The sequence below is a fragment of the Euprymna scolopes genome, chromosome 13 (genome assembly GCF_053919585.1).
Source record: "Euprymna scolopes isolate OS-2025 chromosome 13, ASM5391958v1, whole genome shotgun sequence".
NCBI classification, from domain to species: Eukaryota; Metazoa; Mollusca; class Cephalopoda; order Sepiida; family Sepiolidae; genus Euprymna; species Euprymna scolopes.
In genome coordinates, this window is record NC_136494.1 from 105,019,859 (window position 1) to 105,037,881 (window position 18,023).

General features: G+C 35.3%; 1 protein-coding gene across 1 annotated transcript in view; it reads left to right on the plus strand.

Annotated features, from left to right (window-relative positions):
- The first annotated feature begins 16,255 nt into the window (after window positions 1-16,255).
- LOC145292140 (uncharacterized) overlaps window positions 16,256-18,023 on the plus strand; it is a 159,871-nt gene continuing 158,103 nt past the window's right edge. Inside the window, exon 1 of the mRNA XM_080138262.1 lies at window positions 16,256-16,695. The gene's annotated coding sequence lies outside the window, so the exon portion shown is untranslated. The remainder of the gene's footprint in view (window positions 16,696-18,023) is intronic.

Genomic DNA, 18,023 nt, shown 5'->3' on the forward strand with positions numbered 1-18,023 from the left:
TTAATCTGACTTTGTGGGGGGGGGGGTCAATGGATAAAAATAATAAAGCTCCTAACCGGATGTTGACTCGTCGACTTTTGCATACAAAGTGTACAAAAGTGTCCCTGCACATCAGCTCCACTCACCTTTCCACTGAGAACAAGAAAAATAGTAGAAATTAATCCAACCAATGGGAAGCGTGCATGCCTAAAATAAAGTATGAACAGCCGGCAGGTTGTGGGAGCTGTTTGGGATAAATATATAGCCGAGGTTTTGAGAGAGAGGAGAGAAGAAAGAAGAGGGATCCACCAAGCAAGAGACAGACACAACAAGAAAAAGATCCGCTTCCAAAGTTAAAGCCGACAAATACTTCTCTACTACAAAACCACTAAAATCTGAAGAGAAAGATATTCCCCCACCAAAAGTACTTAAAAAAAATAAGTACTTAAAAAAAAGAATTTCGTCTTCCAATTCTTTTCTGTCTCTTTCTTTCCAACTATAAAACCTGACCTTTTTAATACTAAAAGTGTAATCAAACTTTTGTTGTGCATAAAAGCTATTCAACGTTAAATGTTCCTTGTCTGCATTGTTATTTTTGTATAGAGTTGTTGTTGCATGTCTTAACATATAACAAAACCCATAACTTAATCGAAAAATAAGTAGTTGATCACTTATAAAATTGATCACGAGTCTGACCTTTCTGCTCTCTGACAACCAGGTGATATTTGCAGGATTTTATAACAGCATTGCATTATGCATTCTCGCAATTACTAGAGTCGTGGTATTTAGCAGATTTCCCTGAAGGGTTTGGATTGAGCAGCTCAAATTAAAGATGATATTTTTTGTATGGTTTTATCACTTCAATGGCATATATCTGCCCCCCCCCCACTCTTATTTGTTTTTGTAATTCTAGAATAAAATACTAATTTCACAGTAAACAATGGAACAATATTTAAATGGTCCGATTTTGGAAATACATGTTCAAAGGATTTTCTATGTTTATTCCAAGTTCTGGGCTATTTTTAACGTTTATTTAAGGGTATTACCCAAGAAAAAGTAATGTGATACCTAATATATTATCAGAAAAAAACTCCAAATTCCAATGTTATATATATATATATATATATATATATATGTTTTCATTTTACAACCTCAAGTACTGACTTAATCCATTATAATTGTTTCCACGGACAGAAAATTTACTATCTGCTTCCTCATACGGTAATGATATATATATATATATATATATATATATAGTCATTCACATACAATACTGTTTCACTGTTTCACAGCTCATCAGTGCGGCTAGACAAGCAACTACCTCAAGCCAGGATTGAAACCCAACCGCCTAAACGACAGTCAGAGCTTCATACCATTGCGCTATTCAGCAGCTGCTATGTGGACAGTGAATTAACAGTGTTTTGACACTGTCCAAATACCTAAGCTCAATTTGTTTACACAAAGAGTATCTCTCAATACGCTAATGGTAATTTGTATATCATTTTCCAATATGCTCAACCTAAGATAGGGAGCATTATAATCTGTGCAGTCACTCACACACACACACACACACACACACACACACACACACACACACACACACACACACACACACACACACACACACGTGCGCGCGCTCACACACAAATAAACAAACGTTTATTCATTTCAATTTCCCGCGCATTTGCACAAAAATAAGTTCTTCCAGCACCGGCACAATTTCAAATACGCCCACACACTTTTTCTCACAACAACAAAAGTAAAATTAACATATTTCTGGTGGACGTAGTTGACGACAGTATCACGTGACACAAGCGACCAATGAGAAAATTTAGAAGATTGTCTTTTTAACGCTTTTCGAAAAAACAAAATATCAGCAGTAGCAATCTTGTTTTGGAGCCGGTCCAAAATGTATAAAAACGCATCAAACATTCTTTCTTCCCTTCTTTTTCCCTTCGCGCTTCGACGTCACACGATAACATGCCTCTCGTTTTCATAACATCGTCGCTGTCAAAACTGTCAAGATCATGATTATACACACCACACGGACACTCAAAAATCACTTATGCACACACGCATCCATTCCGCACATTTTCTAATTAATAACAATAAATTACTTTCCTCACGAATTACTTTCCTCATGGGACTTTTAAATAAGGCGAACTTCGCCAGATAAAACACAAACTTTAAAATAAGGATATTATTTTCACGCAATCTTATTAATTCCACGAAGGACTTTCATCTAACATTCTAATCATAATGATTTCTCAAGAACTTTCACCGATCGGACCTTTACTTATTCATCTTGTTTTTGTTGAAAAATAAATGCGGTGCATTTTAAACGAGAAGGAGGTGTCATTTTGTTTTATTCTTTTTTTATTATTATTTTGTTTGGGGCAAAGAGATTTAATTTAACTTAAACTTCTTTTCCCCTAGAAATCATGTTTTTTTTTCTTCATGAAAAAGCATTGTTGAATTGAAAATGAAATGTAAGTTTAAGAAGCCAATTCAGTGCAAATATTTAAAAAAAAATAAACAAATATTTTCGACATCATAGCGTTCTTGTCAGGATAGTAACAGTTTTTTTCTTTTTCTTTCCTTGTAATATGATTATATATATATATATATAACTACTTCATTTATTCACATAAATTTAATATACGAAAGTATATATTTATGCGTAAACTTTAAGTATTTACTTCAAAAGTGCTCAATACGTAGGTAGAGCTAGTTAGTAATTTATAAAATATATATGGCGATTAAGCTACACTGAATATTCTGCGTTTCATCCAACTATAGGATTCGTCAGGCTTATGCGCATAAGCCTGACGAATCCTATAGTTGGATGAAACGCAGAATATTCAGTGTAGCTTAATCGCCATATATATTTTATAAATTACTATATATATATATGTATATATATATATATATATATATATATATATATATATATAGTGGAAATGGTAATTAATAAAAACTGAAGAAAGTGCTCAATACTGTTGTAGAGCAAATATGCGTTTTATTTTATTTATTTATTTATTTATTTATTTATTTTTTTAATTTTTTTATTACCGTATCTTTCTGTTAAGCTACATTTTTGTTTCAGCTAAAAAAACGGCCGGGTAGCTGAAACAATAATGTAACTTAACAGAAAGATACGGTAATAAAAAAAAATGTTAAAAAAATAAAACGTATATATATATATATATATATATATATATATATATATATATATATATATATATATATATATATATATATATATATATATAGCGACAACATTTTAAAAATAAATACTACTAATTATTTTTAAACCTACAGACACTTTCATTTTCATCAGTATAGGAAGTAATAATTACTGCTAATTGAAGGATTCAAACTCTTCAGACTCTATAGCCCAGAATACCAGAAGTAGCATAAGAATTAAGTTCTATTAATACCTATTAGGCAAGCATAAACAATAAACGGTCAGATAGTGTTCAACAACATTTGAGAAATCTTTTTTAATTGGTGTTAATGACTCTGAAAAATATTTTAATTGATGTCTTAAGACAATAGCCATCTCCTGTCTTTGTGATAATCATCTTTTGTTCTTACATCAAGTGGTTTCACGTTTTGTCTGGAGTAATTTCCATTAACAAAAGTGCAACAATGATTAATATGAATTAGGTATAAAAGTTGTGTTTTAACAAAGGAAGAAAATGGATACAGGCATGCATATTAAAATAGAAATGAATGCAACGTTAATAGAATAGATAGATCACCTAGTAGCACGTGTTACTTAAAACATTAACAGAGTTTTGCAAATGACAGAATTGAGAAAAATTAAACTTTTTTTTTTATACACGAGATAAGAATAAAAGAGGAACTTTCAATTATTTATACAAACACGTCAAAGAGGGAAGATGGATTGACTGATCTTTGAATTCATGACGAAGTCGAGAGCATGGGTCGAAACACCTTTCTTTAGCAAGAAAAAAAAAAAACGTCCGCCAATAGGAACGACCTGGGAATAATTACAAATATTTAAAATAAATTTATTTTATTAACCAGAAGATCATTTTTTTTGTCTGCCATAGATGCAAGCCTGTGTCCTTCTTGAATGTGCTCTGTCTCCCCATGTGGAGGAAATTAAATAAATTGGAATCCATTAATGATACGGTGAGATGTGTATCTTTTAGAGAACAAAAATTTGGGAACATCATTCAAGTGGAAAAAGAATATTACTTAATTGTGAATGTATGGCTGGAAGTTTCCGGTGACTGAAGAAATCCTCCGAGACTGAGGAAGGTATTGATGTCAGCATAATTTCACGAAGAAAACTTTATGAATGCAAATTACTAGGGAGAAAAAATTTGTAAGCAAAGAATATTCATTCATTGTTGCTTGCGTAAGCTTCCTTAGTAAAAGAAAAAATATTTTGTCCGTTGCAGGTTTTCATATGGCGCTTAATTTGTGCTGATTTTCAGTCTGCATTGTAATAATTTTGAGCTGGTTATTCAGTCTACAAAAAGCTATCTGTAGATCGCAGGATCATTGCTGGGATTTGTGGAATGGTGGTCTTGACTCAGTAATTTTTGAACATCATTCAGAGTTAGATTCCAGCAACTTTACGAGCGGCGACGTTAGTGCCTTGAGAAAACGCTGTTTGGACTGTTTAAATTTAGTGCGCTAAAGATTATATACAAGCTTTCTCAAACGTTCTAACCTCTTCATACGCGAAGAGATAAAAATATAGTCCCATGGGTTTGTGCGTCAAAGTGACGCATTACAACCATGTTTCCTTGCGCGATACAGATTTGTGTAGGTATTCAGTGACACAATCAAACTGGCTCCGCAATGAATAGATTCCGGCTGTATAAATTCTTCTGTTTACATGACGAGCGACTTGGTTTAGCTGCTTACTACAACGTGTTCGGTGAAGAAAGTTGGTTTAGTAGTTACAAGTTAAAACGTGCATAGTGTGAATAAATGTTTGTAAGCCATATATAACTGTGAGTAGTAATTCATTTCTGCTTACCTGTTTGTTGCTGGTGTGTAGGAATGTGAGTGCAAAATGAAGGAAGCTAGTATGTGAGTCATTGAGTTCTTCTCGCCTTGCCATCCCTGGCCCCAAAGGAAATGGAGGTTGTAGAGAATATGTTCTTGGGGCCCTGTTCTAGGTGTGTCAGCTTGAGAATTCTGTGTGTCTCGAGATTTTGTCTCTTTGTTTTATAAACGTTTCTAAATTTATGCTGGCTTACTATTTTCACATAGACATATTACTTTTTGAAGTTTGAAATGATTTTCATTAGTTGGAAAATATTTTAAGTTCACACTTTCTGTGAAAACTTCCTTGCTTTAGAGAGTGAGAAGGAAAACTAATTTCAACAAAGTGAAAAGAGAGTAGCAATTATAGCAATTTACTTTTTAGGGTTCGTAGGAATCATTTCTCGATTCTTTCCCTATGTACTTGAAAATGGCAAGGCCCATTTTTATGAAATATCACACGAATGTATTTTGTGTCTGGCAATGTTCTTAGATAGGTTTTGTATCAGAATTTCTTCGATTTGTATCAATAATCGATAATTGAAATAATCAAATAGAAGAAGGAACAAATGATTTTGACCAATACTTTACACAGCATAACATAACAAGTGCATTGATTGAGATTGTCGGACTGACTTCCTCATCTTGGTTGTTATTGTCACAACGTTTCGGCCGTTTTGCCCTCCGGCCTTCGTCAGGTGAACGGTTTGTTAGGAGTCTCGAACCCAACCCTTTATTATTATTACGGGGGTACCGTGTTCGGACTCCAGCTAGGCTTTGGGACATAGTTGCTGATTCTCTGTTTTTCAATGTTACTTTTTCACTGCCTTCGTTCAGGATTGAACTCAGCACCTTTGGGTAACTGTAAACTTTGATACAACGTCTAGGACCACTCGGCCATATGTCACTAGGACAATTCTTAGTTGTTTTTTTTGTTAATGTTAAACCTATGTTGTTATTCAAGGTTTTCTCTCTCTATCAGAGGTGTCCAAATTGCATTCAGCTCTATGCTTGGTTTGCTCAGTAGGTTGTTATGTCCGAGCATGTGAGCTGTTTCTTTAAGTTTTCTCACTTTCCAGTGGGTCTCTCTGTTTATTATTTTTACTTCATCCCATAGGGGGCGATGATCCCCCCTCTCCATCCAGACATGGTTGGCTATACCCGATTTTTCCGTCTCCCCTTTAGTTACCGCTTTTCGGTGTTCTTCCACCCTTACTTTAAGGGGGCGGCATGTTTCACCCTTGTAAACCTTTCTGCAACTGCATGGGATGGAGTATATGCAGTTTTTGGTCATGTTCTCATCCATGCGGGGCTTCGCTCGTACCAGGTGTCGTCTGAGTGTTGACTCGCTTTTGAATACCGTCCTGATGTTGTAGGGGGCACATATTCTCTGAATCTTTTCGGAGATGCCTCGTATGTACGGTAGGCAGACCGTTGGAGGTTTTTGGGTTTCATTCTCCTCTCTTATACTATTAACACGTCTGGTGGATAGTATGCTATTGGGGTAGTTGTTACGACGGAGGGTATTCTTCAACCTGACCATTTCTTGGTGGTATGTAATGGTGTCGCTACTTATTGTCTCTGCTCGATGTTGTAAGCAGTGTGCGATTCCATGTTTGATACTGTATGGGTGATGGGAGTTGAAGTTTAGGTATTGTCCGGTGAGGGTAGGCTTGCGATATACGGATGTCTTAAACCCATGCTCTGTGCGTGATATGAGTATATCAAGGAAGGCCAGTTGGTTATCTTTTTCTTTCTCCATTGTGAACTGTATCGTTGGTCTTATTGAGTTCACATGATCTAGGAGAGCCTGGATGTCTTCCTGATGGGGCCAGAGTATGAAGGTGTCATCAACGTATCTTAGCCACATGGTGGGCTTTAAGGGAGCTGAACCTAAGGCCATGTCTTCGAAGTATTCCATGTATATGTTCGCCATCACTGGTGATAATGGCGAGCCCATAGCTAGTCCCTCCTCTTGTCGATATAGGTCAGTACCCATTCTGAAGTAGGTTGTTTCTATGCAGAATGTCAGCATTTCCATTAAGTTTGGCAATGGTACACATGTGCGCTCTTCTATGGAGAGGTCCGCAGCTAGTTTGTCTTGAATTACTGCTAGTGCCTCACTAGTTGGGTCTTTAGTGAACAGGCTAACCACATCTAGGCTTACCATTTGGTTTGTACTGATGGGTGCTCCCTTGATCAGTTCCGTGAAGTGGGCAGAATTCTTTACATGTGTTGCTGACTTGCCTGCTAATGGGTTTATTATATCCACAAGGTACCTGCTCAGTGGGTGGCATGCTGAGCCTTGGCAGCTCACTATGGGTCTGAGTGGAATACCGTCTTTGTGTATCTTGGGGAGACCGTACATATGTGGTAGCTTACTGTAATGCTGGACCAGCTGTCTATATCTCATCGGAGCGATGTGTTCCTTGTTTTTCGTAAGGATTTGTAACAGCTTTCTTTCGGTTTTCAAAGTTGGGTCCTTCTTTATTTTACCGTAGCTACCATCTGCGATTAGGCCTGCCATTTTTTCAGAGTATTCCGACATGTCCATCACCACAGTAGCATTGCCTTTGTCTGCTGGCAGAATTATTATACTGCTGTCACCCTGTAGGTTTCTTATAGCCAGCCTATCTTCCCGAGAGATGTTTGATTTAGGAGGCTTGGCTTTCTCAAGTACTTGTCTCACTTTCCATCTTATTTCATCACCTTGGGTTGATGGGATTCTCAGGGCTATATCTTCCATGTGTGTTATGATATCTAAGAATGGAACGCGTTTGGTTGTTGTTGCGAAGTTGAGACCTTTATTTAGTACTGCTTCCTCTGAGTGACTCAGTTGGCGGCTGCTGAGGTTGATGACCGCTTTCACAGGTGAGCGGTGTTTTGATGTTACAATCCTCTGGTCTTTGAGCTTTGTGAGCTTCTTGATTTGGCATTCTTTGACCTTCTCATATTCTTGTCTGTACGATTTATCCAGATCTGATTGGATTCTCACCCTGTCTTCCTCTTGGGTCACTTTGACAAGGAACGATGTTAAGGTGTTGGAGATTTCGTTCCTTAGTTTTTGTTTATTCCAGCGGGTGTGTTGGATCCTTTCTCGAACGAGGGCATGCCCTGCCCTTTCCGCGACTCTACGTGCCTTCCTGGAATCCACTGCTGTTTTTAATGTCAACCCTGCTGGTATGAGTTTTAAGTCTCTACATCTGTACAGGAAAGTTAGATGGTTAGCGAGTCTTGCCAGTTTCATATGACGCTTTTCTAGGTGTCGCCATTCAATCCTAATGTCGGGTCCGTACCGATTCGATAGTAATTGTCTGTATTTTTGAGATGAGTTGTTTTCATTGATTGAGATTGTCGGACTGACTTCCTCATCTTGGTAAACGAAGGCAGTGAAAAAGTAACATTGAAAAACAGAGAATCAGCAACTATGTCCCAAAGCCTAGCTGGAGTCCGAACACGGTACCCCCGTAATAATAATAAAGGGTTGGGTTCGAGACTCCTAACAAACCGTTCACCTGACGAAGGCCGGAGGGCAAAACGGCCGAAACGTTGTGACAATAACAACCAAGATGAGGAAGTCAGTCCGACAATCTCAATCAATGAAAACAACTCATCTCAAAAATACAGACAATTACTATAACAAGTGCACTTGAGAAGTTTTGTTACCACACAAGCCAAAAGGCCGACATATAAAATCAACAGTAGGTTCTTTGATATGACGGGGCATGTTTGAAATGAATGCTTCTGTTTAAAGCATAATTATACTATAATACTTGAATTTTTCATTTAAACTTTAATGCAAGCCATTATATACGGAAAATAATTTTATAAAATCAACAGTAGGTTTTCTAATGTATACTACAGTGAGTCATGTGAATCTTCTTCCTGGTGCACCATGATGGGTCCCCAACTAAAGTAGGCAATCAATTGATTTGATTGAAAAATGGGTGATTTCACTGATTTCGATGACAATAAAAATATGGGAATGTGAAACATTCGTTGATCATCATTCAATCACGGGCAACATCGAATCTCCCTGCTAGTTTAATGACAAAGCAATTTAACCATTATATTTATTTAATGTTTTAATTATTTCTCAAAACCATTATGTGGAGGAAGAAAAATAGATTTGAAAGTTTATTTTCCTGATAAAAAAAAACTATTCTGAATAATTGTCTTTATTCCTAAAGTAAAGAAAGAAAATTAATTGAAAATAAAATTCTATCAAAATTGCTTCTTAATTTAATATTTAAACTTAGAAACATTACATACAGTCTAAAATTTAACACAATGATTTATTTATTGTGGATTTTAACTTATTTTTAAAATAAATTTACTCCATTATTTATTTATTTATTGTTTTTCTTCTTGATTTTCTTTTTAAGAAAATGGAGAGGAATTGCCATGGTGACGAGATTTAGATTTACCTCCCTTGGATAATAAAAAAATAAAAAAAGAAAAGAGAAAGGAAAAGGGAATGTGTTAAATTAATTTCGCGTTTTTATACAACTATAAAATTTAAAATGAAATGTTTAGAAACAAAAACAAATTTAAAAAATACGATTTTGACACACAAAAAAAGAAATAAAACAACTGTCAATTATTATTATTATTATTCTACAGTAAATAAATAGTTTAATTCTTATTTCAGGTATGCAAATTATTTAGAGTGGAATATAGAGCGGATCATAACAGCAGATCTTGCACACACAAAAAAGGCTCAAAATATTTAAAAAAAAAAAAAAAAAAAAAGAATGCACATGGAATACAGTACTACACAATCTTTCGGATAACAATTGTTGTCAGTAAAGGCTACCATACATATCAACATTGGCATTTGGGAATGGTGTGAGAAGAGAGGAAGAGAAACTGGTTATTCTTTTACTGAGGGGTAAAAATCCGGCTCTAGATTGCGTTGATCGTACAGAAGAAGTAGGAGGAGTTCATTTTTTTGAGTGGTAATAGTAGGAGTTAGGTTTATATAGAGAGTGGCAGTGGTACATCTGGAAGAATCAGCTGTGAAAAATAATTGGCATTTTTGTTGCATGCAATACCATCCGTTGAGATGTGAATGGAGTTTATAAAGTGAATTGTCACTAACGAACGTATATATCTGTATTTTAAAGTGGCGGTAAAAGGAACAGTTAATTTAGCAGGAGGTTGGAATTTAAAAACCGATGATATGACAGGCGTTTGTGTAGAGTAGATTTATTCGCTGATTTAATAGTACCTGTCTTGTGATACCACGACAGCTTCCTATTCCAGTATCTTCTTTCCAAGAACGGCAAGGTTGTGAAACTCTCTTCCTGCTCACTGTTTTCTTTCTACCTACATATAGCCTTGGTCTTTTCAAGACTAAGGTCAACAGGTATCTCCCGTCTTGGCAATAATTATCTTTCGTTTTTGTTAACTCCTTACATCAAGTGGCTTCATGCCTTGTCTGGGGGGGGGGCGATTTCCATAAAAATAAACATATTCCGCCATTTTAATTTTAATTTAATGTAAATAATTTGCATCATAATTATTACTATTACCGACATAAATTATTTTAATAGAAATATCGGTTGGGAAATTAGTCCAAAAATTTATTTTTAATTCATTAACGCTACTATTTGTGTTTAGGGTTATTATTTATTTATTTATTTTTAAATAGTTAAGATATAAAAGTTTTTGTAAAGATAGAGAATAGTCTATTGTTGTAATGGAGTCGTTGAATGATGTGTATCACGTCATGAATAACAAATAAAGAAACAACGTTTACTAACTGCGTAACTTACAAACCGTGTGAATATATTATGGCTAACAAGTACAAAACATGTCTACAAGAAAGTCAGAGAAGCCAGCTTGGTGTCCTAGATGTGTGTGAGGGAGAGAGAAAAAGAGAGAGGGAGAGAGAAAAAGAGAGAGGGAGAGCCTGTGGCTGAAACATGCAACTGCTGGAAATAAGGGACGATAATAGTATATGTCTCAAACGAAGGTGTTGTGCATTGTCTCCATGTGTGCACTGCTTGCGAACTAGGCTGGATAGCAGTTTGTCAACACGTTTCTATAATCCTAAATAGTGAAGTTAAATAATAAGTAATTGCAAAAGCCATTTCAGTGCTTGTGCAGTGTACAGAATTTTCAAACAAATGCATTTCAGGTTTAAAAAAAAGAACCTACTGATGTGTCATGTCGAAATTAGTATAAATTCCAAAATCTATGGAAAATGATCCAGTAGAAGTTGTACTAGATCTATTTAAAAAAAAAAATCGTATAGACTAGCAGTCGGACATTTTCTATTTTTTCAATGGTAGATTTCAAGGAAAGCAAGGGAGATAAGTCAGTTTGTCATACAACTTCTTGCACAACTCTTCTACACCAAAACATGCAATCAAACTCGATAATTTGATAAATTCTATTTTTAAATTATTTTTTAATAAGGCATTTTTCGTAATTTTTTTAATTTAAACTAATTTCAACATGACACGTAAGAACATAATAATGCTTTTTACACAAAATGCATTTGTTCGAAAACCCGGTGTAATTCATAAGCACTGTCATTTCATTTAAGATAATTCATGTCTGTTATGGTGTTGCAGAGGCCGAGAGGTAGTATAAAGGTGCCAATCATGCAACTAATAAGGTAGACACAAGGCAAATAGGTAACAGCAATAGCAAAGAAGAATGACAAACACAGATGGTTGATTAAAGATGAAATGTATTATGCTTTATTTTTAGTGAAGGGAAAAGTAAAATGTACGACAATGGATTCAGGATCAGCAGGAGAAAGAACGAGCGTCTCGCAAGGTTGGATTCTTGGATCCTTGAGGTACGAACTGGTAGCCAGACGTTAGTAGACACTGAAATAGGTAGCTGGACGTCAGTGTACACTGGTACCGATAGTTGGATGTCAGTGGGCACTGGTACAGATAGTTGGACCTCAGTGGGTGCTGGAGCAAGTAGCTGGATGTCAGTGGGCACTGGAGCAAGTAGCTAGATGTCAGTGGGCAGTGGAATAGATAGCTGGATGCCAATAGGCCACAGGAGCTGGTGGCTGAAAGCATTGGAACTGCAGAAGTGAGCTGGAGTCACTGGAATCTACAGGAGTAAGCTGGAGAGCCATTGGATTTGCTGGAAAGCTGCAGGAGTAAGCTAGAAAGCTACTGGGGTGAGCTGAAATCACTGCAGGATTAATCTGGAGTTACTGTAACTTGCAAGAGTGAATTGGAGTCACTGGAAAGCTGCCAGAGTGAGCTGGTGTTACTGGAGTTGTTAAAGGCTGTTGCTCGATTCACTTTACTTAGCATCTCAATGTTACTGTTAGAGAGGCTCCTTGCTCCTTGCCATGCTGACGATTTGCTGTGAATGTTGCTTGTTTTATGAATTTACATTTATGATACAGGCTCTACAACAAGTGATGGTGTTGCTAAACAACGAATGACTATAATTAATTTCATACTATATTACTTACAGTTAAAAGCGTCATTTGAGTTTATTAGCTATATTTTAATTTAGGTTCAAAATAATAGCCCTTTGTTTTTGTTTAGTTTGTGAAAGATGGAACTTTTGTATTTTCTCTTTGTTGTTTGCAAATGATCATTGCTATTTTTGTACATGTGATTGCAGCATATTTCCAGGAGTGTCAAGCTTCAATTGACAGCGTGGTTTTGTTTACTTACTTAAGAGTGATTAACTGGCAAACCATGACAAGAGTAATGTGAAAGCTAAAAAAAAAGTTTGTCAGTGTTGCACTTTTCTTATGTCTCACCTCTTTTTCCAGCAGCAGTAGTTCTTCTACTTTTTCTCCACAAGATATTGTTTTTTGCCAACACAAAGAAAAAAAACAGAAAAACATGGTTTTTATGCTGACACTCGAACTCCAAACCTCCAAACTTGCATTAATCTTATTTTTGTCTTATTTTTTGTATCGGATGGATTCCAGATTCGATGCAAGTGCATCTCTATAGTGGGCACATGTGAACAGTGTATGCTTATTGCTGTGTCGCTCCACACCATTATCACACCCCTCATTGGTCTCATGATCACATAGGTATGGATGGTTGTTTTTGTTAAATACTCCTTCGCAGAAGTGGAGCTTCTTCAGAATTGTGAGCTTCCTTGGGAGCATATGTTTCCACTTCTGCTTTGTGCAAATCGTCCGGCTCTATTTTGTAGTCATATACTAAACTCTCTGACCTGCTCTCTGAAGATGTTATGCTGTCAGAATCTTCTGATGAGAGGAGTGCAGAACCTTTATGTACCATTCACCAAGACAGACTGGACTAATTATCTTGGTTACTCGACCCTGACCAAACTTCATCATGCAGTGACTCTCTGGTGCCTTCACCAAAACACAGTCTCAAACCTGGTAGGAACTGTGCTCAGGACCTGCTGATGGTGGCATGACATCACCTTCCTTCAGCCATGCCACCACATCTCCCTTGCCACTAAATGGTTTCACCATATCTGCTGATTCGTATGTACAGGTTATAACGGCTGGAGTAGCTTGAAAGCAGAAAATAAAAGGTCTGTCAACATTGCACTTTTCTTACATCTTGCTATTATATTGCATATCCTTCAGATTTACATAAACAAAACACAAAATCAGTAGGAGTGATAGTGACAATGGTGGCATTAAGACGAACCCTGTTTGTTGACACAAACTAAACGGACATACCAAACACACACGAGAGCGTCAACGCTTGCGTTTTCTGTGTCAACAGCATAATTTGTAAGTCATCCCTGCAAGGAAACCAGTAGAGGGAATCATTTGATGGAAAAAGAGTCAAGTTTGAAATATGAGCATCACAGACAACGACCTTCCTGCACGTACATCAACACAAATAATTAATCCACAGAACACTATGAGAACATATTTCTTACTCGAATACATCCACGAGTTTATCAGCATAAATCTGATACAGACAAATGAACATACTCCTCCAAACAGATGATTTCCTGCTGTACGTTAAGATGTGGAAACTAACACAACTCTAAAATGAAAGTGCCATATAAATGCCCGAAACCATCATGTCTTCAACTACGTCTGCAGGGCAAGTATAAATACAGGCTGATTTTTGACAACCAGGCAGAACAGGCTAGATCGCTGAATAGTGAGGTTGTCTACCGACGCAGCCATTCCAGCAGCTGCCCAAGCCACAGCATCATCAGCAGCCAGCCATAATCAACCTCACTTAAAACAACATCAGCAGCAGCCCTAACAACAGCATCAGCAGCAGCTAGCCATTGTCAACCTCATCCCAGGCGACACTCGCAGCGACTGTCCAGACTACCCTCTCTTTGCCAGCAACTTCCGAGAGTCTTACCCCAAGCAGCTGATCGTCCCATCACCGCCTCTACCATCACCGGCACATCTTGATAATACCAACAGCACCTGCTACAATCGCATTGACCCTGAATAAAACTTTAAACAAAATTTCTTTGTTTGTTCTTCTTGCTTCCTTACGCTCATTTTTGTAATATAACATTGCTTCTTTCCCTGCAGTAATTGTATATTTCTTTTCTTTTTTTTTTTATAGTAAATTCGTGTGCACGATGTATTGTTTTTTTCCCCATATAGACAAAAAAATGTCTTTTTATGCTGACACTCGAACCCCGATAGTGCCCAATTTTACATTAATCTTATTTTCTTCTTATTTTTTTGTATTGGGCAAGTTCTAGGTTCAAATGCCAGTGCATCTCTATAGTGTCCGTATGCCAAATGTTGGCGCTTATTGCTGTATCTCTCCACACTATTATCTATTTGTAAATGACTATTTCAATCACATAAATTATTTAAAGTGAAATGGGTTTCAGTAGTGCGGGAGTTCTGCATTACTTCCAAAGAACATATTTTACCTTAACCCTATTTTAGTAGAAATAATAGGAAAAAAAAAAAAATAAAATAAAAAATAATCACAATCTATATATAAAGAAGTCGAGAACAAGATTCAAGTTCATAATTTTCTAGTTAAGGGCAAGAAACAGTTTTTTAATACAAAAGTAAAATAAAACATTATTTTAATATTTTCATTAGTTAATTTTTTCCTAGTCTATTATTTGTATATTACATTCCCAAAGGTTTAAACGGTTCATCTACACGAAACCTCATAAAGGATCTCACTCTTCATTTCTAAAGTTTGATGGATGATATCACAAAATGATGACGTCATTCACTGTGCACAGGCATTTTCTCTAATCTATCTGTTTTAATGCATTAATCCTTTAATGCATTTAATCCTTTATTGACGTCACCCATTGTGCACTATAATTTCCACATGTTTTAATGGATGAAATCACAAAACGATAATGACATCTACTGTAGACAGGGACAAGCAAAATAGCAAGATTCACAAAGTTTTAGTAGAAAAATAACCAACAGTTAGGCTGCTGCTGCTTCCAAACAGACACAACTATTTGTGAAACTCTTTTATTATGTCATAATAACACCCTACTCTATTCCCTTCTTTCCTTTTCCGTTCTCTCTCCTATTCTGATGTCAGAACTTCCTCTCCTTTCCGTTTTTCTCTTCTCTCTATCTGGAGCATGTAATATGGGTGTTTGTGTGGAAAAACGATGTTTTAAACCAAACCATTTCATATGAAAACATTATTACGCACTTACGTGTCGAAATTAGTATAAATTCCAAAAATTACGAATAATAATCCAGGGGAAAAATAATAACAAATAAAAATAAAATTTATTGAGTTTATAGATTTATAGAATGCTTTTAATTTTATCCTGCGTTTTAATGCCGAAGAGTTCACAAAATCAAAGGAAAGTAACTGGAATCGATCATTTTGACTTAATAATTACAACCCGCCATTTTTAAACACAAAATGCCCGAACGTAACTGTGGGTGATTTTTTTTTTTTTTTTTTTTTTTTTTTAAATACATCTAGTATATCTTCTACTGGAACATTTTCCGTAATTTATACTAATTTCGACATGACACGTAAGTACGTAATAAGGTTTTCACTTGAAATGCATTAGTTTCAAAGATCACTATTCTACACAAACACCCTAATATGTATATCGCATTCAATTTCTCCTACAACTTCAAATGAAGTGTACACTGTGACAAGCAAGCAAACAAAATCCACAATATTTCAGTAGTGTATTTCCTCTCTCTAAATAAACTCAACTCTCACTATTACTATATTTAACGCTCTCCTCCCGCCACATTTATGATGAACGCTCTCTTTCATCCGATATTTCCCCCTCTCTTATAGAATTACGAGTTTCTCTCTTTTTTTTTTCTCTCTCCACACACCACTTCCATATTGTGTCAATGTGTATGGTAGCCTTTACTTGCAACTATTAGCATCCGAAAATAGTTCTAATTATTTAGTATTGTCACGCACCAAGACGCTACTTTTGTTTTCATCTTCTGGATTATCTTGTCAGTATTGCTGTCTTTAATTTGTTTACCCATTCGAGCTATGGTAGATTCAACTGGAAAAAATAATCTAAATGAATGAAGTAACGAAGAGGAAAAGAAGGAATCATGTTGTAGTTTCTTCTCTTTCTTCTTCCTGTAAATGTCGACTTATTACTTCTTTTACCTGATTGTCGACGACGATGGCTAATAACAACAACAACATTTTAGGACGTTTAAAGATGAGAATAATTATAATGCTGCTGGCTGGCTGATGACACTAAGCCCTCTGGAGTCGAGCTGTTTGCTCCAAAAACCAAAAACGACAGGTATAGTACATGTTTTGTCTTTACACAACAAAAACAAGAACTCTCCCCCATGAGTAAAATATATATATAATATATATATATGTAGTTTAGATGAACGATCATGAAATGGGGGATCAGTTTACATAGTTTTATTTGTTATATATTGGTCACCCAATTTTTGGCCACTATACTTGGCGCGAGTCTGCAGAGCAAGTGCGTGATTATCCATGATTATATTTAATTTCATGTGACTAGTCGATATTATCTTAGATGATTTTAGTTTGGAATATATTGTAGTTCGAAAAATACTAAATTATTGTGTTATTTAATCAATTATTTAAATATAACTGACAACAGTTTTTAAGTAAAAAAAAAAAAACATCTCTAAGATCTGTATCTTTTTTATAAAATTAATTTTAAAAAAAGAAACGAAAACATTCAATATTAGAATAATAATATGAAAATGTGCGTCCGTTTATTCTTTGGATTTAATTTAACTTGTCATTAAATTAAAAAGTTTTTTTTTTTTTTTGTGTGTGTGTATATATATATATATATATATATATATATATATATATATATATATATTAAAGGAGGTGTGTCTGGAATAAATGCTCTGTTATGGTTAGAAAGTCGGGGATCATTTTTTGTTGTTTTAAATGATAATTTGGGATCTATTTCACTTGACCCCTGTTTTTCAGCTGTTCAAAATCCCTTTTCATCCCCGCCCCGCGAAATCTTTTTCAAACTTATAAAGAAAAAAAATCCACTCCTTATTATTTAAAATTTATTCAAAATAAAAAATATTTTGTTTTTAAGCATCATCATTTTATGTTGCTATTAAATGTTTTATCTTCAAAATTCTTTTTTAATCTCTACTAGGTAATAACTTTATATATCTGTATCCGTGTTTCACGCCTATGTGTAACTTCCATTGAATTGTGGCGTAAAATTGTTAAACACTACGTGAAAGAAACGTTACAAAATTTTTGAATTAATAATAATATCAGACAAGACCTCTTGCATTTTTCTCACCTATACATAACTTTGATAAATATTTCTATTTCATAAAGTACTTTTATTAAATAAATTAAAAAAAAAAAAATAGAACACGGATCATGTTTTAAAATTATTTTTTAGATAGAATTTTCAAATTAAATGCCAAATTTTCGGTATCTTTAAGTGAAAGTATACAATAGTTGGTGCTTATGCACTTATGTTACCGTGCTATATTTTAAATAGTATTTTCAAGTTAAATTCAAGTTTCACGATATCTTTTTTAATTAACTTGTTAGGTGAAAGTACAGAATAGTTACAAAACATCTTAACCTTAACCCATGTTAAGAATG